The sequence below is a fragment of the Lepisma saccharinum genome, chromosome 18 (genome assembly GCF_977018435.1).
Source record: "Lepisma saccharinum chromosome 18, izLepSacc3.1, whole genome shotgun sequence".
NCBI classification, from domain to species: Eukaryota; Metazoa; Arthropoda; class Insecta; order Zygentoma; family Lepismatidae; genus Lepisma; species Lepisma saccharinum.
The window spans coordinates 21,172,339-21,179,226 of NC_139246.1; the positions used below are offsets into that span (position 1 = coordinate 21,172,339).

At 38.0% G+C, this 6,888-nt stretch overlaps 2 non-coding genes across 2 annotated transcripts; both read left to right on the forward strand.

Moving 5' to 3' along the window:
- The first annotated feature begins 3,700 nt into the window (after positions 1-3,700).
- On the forward strand, positions 3,701-3,773 carry TRNAT-UGU (transfer RNA threonine (anticodon UGU)). The gene has a single exon. It is a non-coding gene; the product is annotated as a tRNA-Thr (tRNA).
- A 2,116-nt stretch (positions 3,774-5,889) lies between these two features.
- Positions 5,890-5,962, forward strand: TRNAT-UGU (transfer RNA threonine (anticodon UGU)). Its single transcript has one exon. It is a non-coding gene; the product is annotated as a tRNA-Thr (tRNA).
- The last annotated feature ends 926 nt before the right edge of the window (positions 5,963-6,888 follow it).

A 6,888-nucleotide genomic window follows, 5' to 3' on the forward strand; every position in this document is an offset into this window, starting at 1 on the left:
CGGGGAGGAGGACTGGCGGACTGGCGTGCGATCAAACAAAAGATAGCGTTGTAACTTGGCACCGCACATGCACAGTACACGTTGCTTACCATTTTCACAGACAAAACAATAATAGCTGCTTTTGTAAGAGGACAACTAATATAAACTTTGGATTACGGTCCGTTTCACCTTATTGCGTTTTCACCCCCCAATATAATTTCGCGTAATTTATGTGACACGAACTTTCTAAGGCGAAACGGGACATCCCATTTCGATTTATGCTCTTTCGCCTTACACACAAAAAATTTCCCGCCAGGGAATATTATCGACATGAAGGGTCATTATTATTAATGTAATAAAACACCATGCTACAATGATATAACGTGAATTTATCGCGTGTTTCTTGGACTCATAACTAGGGAAAGGAACTTTAGGTAATTAAATGTTTTTTCTGCGATAAGATACAGACCCTCATTTTTGCCAAAATTCTGATTATAGCCTTATATGTCAACACAGCAAATTTTATTTTACATAAAAACACATATTTTCCAGTTTTCCGTATGTAAATACATATTTTGCGAATTTTCATTTTAAATACATAAAATCGCTCATTGACTTCATCCACCTCGAAATCCTCGAAGGAAAAATGTTTATAGGCTACTCTGCACCTCTTTCATATCGAGAGTGCTAGGTTTGTTTTGTCTTTGAACACCCTCGCTGGCAGACTTCTGGCACCTCGCCTACGATCCTATTGGGAGAAAATAGCTGTAAGTAGTAGCTGGGGCTGGCTACAAGTAATGATAGCAAGGCTTTTTAATGAAGCAATGCAGCTATTGTGGCCGGAAGGCATAACATTTGACAATGTTCTTCTCCTCGTGACAGATGCTGCAGCTTACATGAAAATAGCTGCAGTAGGCCTTGCCGTTAGCTACCCCAAAATGGTGCACGTTAAATGTGTGGCCCATGCGTTGCATAGAATATGTGAAAAGATAAGAGCTCTTTATCCCAATGTCGATAAACTGGTTTCAAATGGCAAGAAAGTTTTTATCAAGTTGGCTAGAAGAATAGACAATTTTAAACAAAAATGTCCTGAGGTTCCCCTTCCCCCTACACCTGTAGTTACGCGATGGGGCACTTGGTTGGATGCAGATGTTATGCCCAGAAGTTTGAAAAAATTGTATCTGTTGTAAATGATCTCGACAAAGAAGAATTCTGCAAGAACTGTTGATGGAGCCCTCCGTAAAAGTCGAATTGGCATACATCTCAACAAACCTGTCCATTCTCTCTAATTCCATATGAAAGCTTGAATCGTCCGCGAACACTTTGGCAGCTTCCATTGTTAAAGTCCGTATAGTAGAATCGAAACTGCAAGAACTCACTGGATCTAAGTGTCTAAATGTACAGAATTTTTTGGGAAAAAACAAGGTTTTCAAACTTTGTGCCAAATTGCATGTGTTTTGGAAAGTGAAGTAGAGGAAGAGGAAGCTTTGGAAAACTTAAGCGTTAGTGACATTTCGTGATTCAAATATGCAAGAATTGTTTCTTGTGACGTGGAGCGATCTTTCTCACAATATAAGATGCTTTTTAGAGATAATCGTCACAGATTTACAATGGAGAATTTGGAAAAAACTATGGTGATCCACTGCAACTCTTCCAAAAAATTGCTCGCTAAGAGGTAATCATTTAGAAACTAATTTCAGGTGTTTAAAATGCATGTTATAGTTTGTTTTTGTTACCAAATGTTTTTATTTTTGTCACATATTTTCAACATTTATGACATAAAAAATAAATATTTCTGTGTTTTTTAGCACATAAAGTTCCGTTCCCTACTCATAACACAAGTATAATTTATTTCAATTTTCTAGGTGGATGCAGCATGATGCAGCAGCTCGCCGAATCCAGTTCTTCACAGAAGGATCTTCCTTGTACTTCCCAGCTAACCTAACCTAACCCCTTATGAATTACCGTTCAAGTCGATAATATTCTCAGGTGGAAAACAGGATAAGGCGAAATGTGATGCCCCGTTTCGCCTTAGAAAGTTCGTGTCACATAAATAATTTGAAATTGTATTGGGGGAGGTGAAAACGCAATAAGGCGAAATGGGATAATGCGAAACGGGAGGACACGAAACGTTCGGCACCGCTTTCTTTCGCAGTTACTCTTTGCTTTTCTTATCTGCTTCTGCTTTATACTGCATATGCAAATGGATATAATTTGAATTTTATCCTCCCCAAGAAGACCAAACTGCCTCAAATAATGCAGCTTCCATTTTTATACATTTTGCCGCCCCCTTGAGCTTGTCGATCCGTGCAAATGCACGTGTTGCACGTACAGTAGAGCCGGCCCCTCTTGAGGGTCTAGGCTTATACCGCGTTTGTTACAACCTGTCCCACTTCCCGCGCTAGCTGATCGCTGGCTCTTCTAGCATAAACCACACGGTGTTGCTACTGTAGACCGCGTGAACTCCGTGAAGGGGAAAGCAAAAGCCAGGGAGCAAATGCAAATAAGCAACGTGGCAACAGCTTCTACGTAAGCTCCTCTCTGTTGGCTTCCATTCGCTCCTCGCTACCCAGCAGACGACTTTTTCCTCGTTTCTCATTGGCACCGAAACTATAGAGCGATCGCTAGCGCGGGAAACGGGACAGGTTGTAACAAACAAGGGATACCTACCGACTGCATGCCTCACTCCAGTGTTGCCACAATATGAGAGCACAATTTCCCTTTCCAAGGGGCAAAATTTCCCTTCTTGAACCAATTTTTCCCTTCACCTAAGCAAATCATACAATAATAATAAGTATTAGTAGTAGTAGTAGCAGTAGCTGTAATTATTATTATTATTATTATTATTATTATTATTATTATTATTATTATTGGAGGTGGTGGAATCAGTAGTAGTATTTCCGTTGGTCCATGTCCGTGTGAATAAAAAATGTTAAGTTTTTCACATACGTGTCAGTTTCATCGCTTCCTGACCAGATGTCGCAGGTTTGGATCTTGGTCAGGAATCTATTTAATCGTTAATCCTCATCGTTACTATTATACAAAGGTGCAGAAAAGCGATGTACTTAACAGAAATATAAATAGATACAGGCTATATTCAAGGGAACAGAAAAAATGAGAATGTGAATATGAAAGTGGAACTTAACATAAACTGTAATAATGTAGTCAGATGTCTTAAAATTTCCCTAAAATCGTGGTATTTTTGATCGAAATTCCCTTTCCCTTTTGGCTAAAATTTCGGTCCGAATTTCCAAGCAAAAGGGAAATTTCCTTTCATGTGGCAACACTGCCTCACTCCCATATGCATCAGCAGAGGTGGGCGAACATCCAACCAGTTATGGGTGACAACCGCCAGTCGTTGCTGTAGATTTCCATGACCGGATTACGCTACTCATTTGTAGCTCCTTCCTCGCGATGGTGCGACAGCGGGGGTTGGTGAGGCGGTCATACCTCCCTTTGGCCCAGTATTCCTAATAGAAGAACGTTTAAGGCAGGAAAAGATAGCCTAATCTACTCACGTATGCAGCAGAAAGAAACAAGACTTAACCTAACCTGCCTAACCTATCCACGTGTTTATTATCTGGTACTAGATGCATGCGTGAGTAGGTTAGGCAGGTTTAGTCAAAGCTGCTACAGTTGTCGCTATTGTAGTGTTCACTTGTTTAACAGTTCCTCGCACACGCGCGCGTTGATTCCGTTGCAGTGAGCATTAAAGCACGTCGCCTTCTTAGCTCAGTGGCTAGAGCACTGGTCTTGTAAACCAGGGGTCGTGAGTTCGATCCTCACAGGAGGCTGTCGAGTGTAACTTTTTCTAAGAAATTACCTGCCACCCCATAAACATGCCCGTCTCAGTTAATGCACATAACGAAAGCTACTTTTGTTTTTTAAAAATAAAACAGTACTCCAAGCTTCTGCAATCATAATAATTCATTCATCTCATAACCTTCTCCCCCAATATAATATAATAACATTTTATGATGCCATAACATATTCTATCCATGACATATTTTACAAATATAATCCATCCTAATTTTATTAGCATCCCCCGTAGCATAACCAATCAGAAGCGAGCTTTACGCACAACTGTCATGGCGGCCGATGTATACGATGTATCACTTCGCATTTTCAGAAGCCTACCACCTGAGCGCTAGTGTCGCTTCCAATATGGCCGCTCTACGTAGGATAAATCTTAGTAGTACCTAATAGCAGCGTGTTGTCATTGCTGGTATGGAAGAAACGTTTAAATTACACGTTATATTTAAATATTGCGAATGCGATGTGAATTCCAGGAACTATAACGAAGGTGAAGCTGTGCTGAGAGCGAAGCATTTAATTATGATAATAAAAATAACACTGAAAACGCACACGAAACTAATGTATACGCACTGGTGCTGTCTCATCTGCACTGCACCTCGGTTGTAACTGCCTAACTGGGGCTCTCAGAAATGATTTGATAATAAAGCAATTCACCTGTATTACAAAGCTTGGGAGGAAATAAATTAAAACATGCTGTTACAGTTTTTTCCCCAAAGAGGCAGGCTGGTTTAATAGCAACACCGGATAATGATAATAATAATAACAATAACAACAATTTCATTGAGGCTATATTCAGTCTTTACTGAAAATTAACATACTGAATGAAACAGCAACATTAGCATGTCAATTATGTTTATCTGACTTACCTTTATGATTACGGACATTAATTAATTCTCAAACTATTTTCATCTTTGCACTTAATCGACTTGCACCTGTTCCAAATTACATACATAATAAATTGTTTTCGAAAAAAATGTTATATTCATAAAGAACAATTTAAAACTTCCTTTCATGGCAATAAAATCATCTTTCCGAAAGATTATTTCGGAGAATAGAGTGAACAGACTCGTACATTCTTGGTAATTTCCTTGCCGCATTTCAGTTATGCCAATCTTCTCAATCAGTTGTTTTCTCTGATTTATTTAAACATTTCATTTTGTTGATTCCACGGGGTGGAAAACACATGTAAGCTTTTCACTTGTCCTGAACCACAAAACGATTTAGAGCAAGAAACTGAACAGTATACGCTACTTTTTCGCATTCTCCCCATGCTTTGAATGACATCAACACGGCGAAGTGCAGCGAGGTGTCCTACGTGGAGTGGTTCCTGAAAATCTCACCAGATGACACATCGGATAATTTTAATGGCGAATAACTATTCAAGGGAGATGAAAAACGTTTCCCATGGAACAGTTTTAATGGCACTAGCAAAATACATGCGTTATAGCGCATATAGTACTCGTATGGACGAATATTTTAGTTGTTTCAATTGTAAACACCGGCCACTGGCTCATGGACATATATCTGTTTGCTTACACGATATAATTAATTAAATAAATAACAATTTCCTATTTTTTAAACTACTTAACTCTTCCTCTTTAATTTTATTAGTTATTAAGTGAAAACCACGTAACTCAACATGCCTTTCGTGCTGTATATATTATTTTTTGTTCTTGTACGCTTCGCATCCCAAATGTTGCATCAACATGAAATGCTTCCGTGTAAAGTATTGTATGCTACAAAAAAATGCTGTAATATTTTTGAAGCATTTGCGCATAATTTATAGTAGCAAAAATGTTAAAGGAAATGTTTCCGTCTAAACCAGGAAAATATTGAAAAATGATAGTATATTTATTTCATAGACCGCAGTAGACATGGGAAAAGTTTCAAGCAAAAGTTTTCTGCTTGATAATTTCTTATTTCCTCCAGATAATTATTTATCGTAATTCCAACCGTGTTCAGGTTATGAAGCATCTTAATCATGTTTATCTTTTTCTTGACAGTACCAGAACTTTAGCCGTACACCGCAGTTCATCGCGCTGCTACATGTGGCTCGAGAGTCGATTCTGTTACCTTGAGCGTTTAGATTATGGCGCCTCCTTAGCTCAGTGGTTAGAGCGCTGGTCTTGTAAACCAGGGGTCGTGAGTTCGATTCTCACAGGGGGCAGAGCATAGAGTAATTTTTATATCATAAAATCAATTACGATTCTGTGGATTTAGGATATAAAAGTTTATAAATTAATCCTGTTCTCCATCTTACTGTCGCTCTCAATATCACATATTTTGTGAAAATTCATTATTGCAACTAGGGATTTGTGTTATTATTTTCTTTTATTTCGGTGCAAGAATTATAAGTTTATGGGAAAGTTTTGTTCGTAAAATTCATGGAAAATATTTTTTTAAAAACTCTTATGGAAACATAAGTTCTGACTTGTAACTGCAATTTGCACTTTACTTTTCGGACTATATTTCTTTTTCGGTTGCAGAAAATCCAATTAACTCAAAATATATTTCTCTTACAAACTATCTTAAATATAAACGTCTTGCTATTCCTTGAAATTAATGTACAATAGTCAATTTCCAGGAATGGTCAACTCTTTCAGTGACGTTCATGTCGCGCGAAGACTAGTAATAAATGAGAATATGAAAAAATGCAATAGAAGTAAGGGGGAAAATCTAAATAAATACAAAAATAATGGCGTAGAGAAATGTCGAATCGAAAAAAAGAATGAATTCAGGAATACACGCGATAAAACTAATAAAACCAAAACAAATGCAGCAAAAAAATAATAAAATACTAAATAATAATGGCCAGTTAGTAAACGAGCAATAAGAATAACCGCGGAACCCGAAATACATTAATAGCAAATGTAACATTAGACAATAAAATTAAAAGAATACGCTACAAATCGTGATTACAGTTAAAAACTATCCTCGGTGTTTAAAACGCGGGAAAATTGGATTGATTTGGTGTTTTAAGTCCACTTTATACACAGTAAGGCTAATTGGGACTGACCTACAGTTTAAAGTGATATCCGAACCACTATGTGCCTCCACCGACCCCTTGATTACAAGGCGACGAAACTACCACTG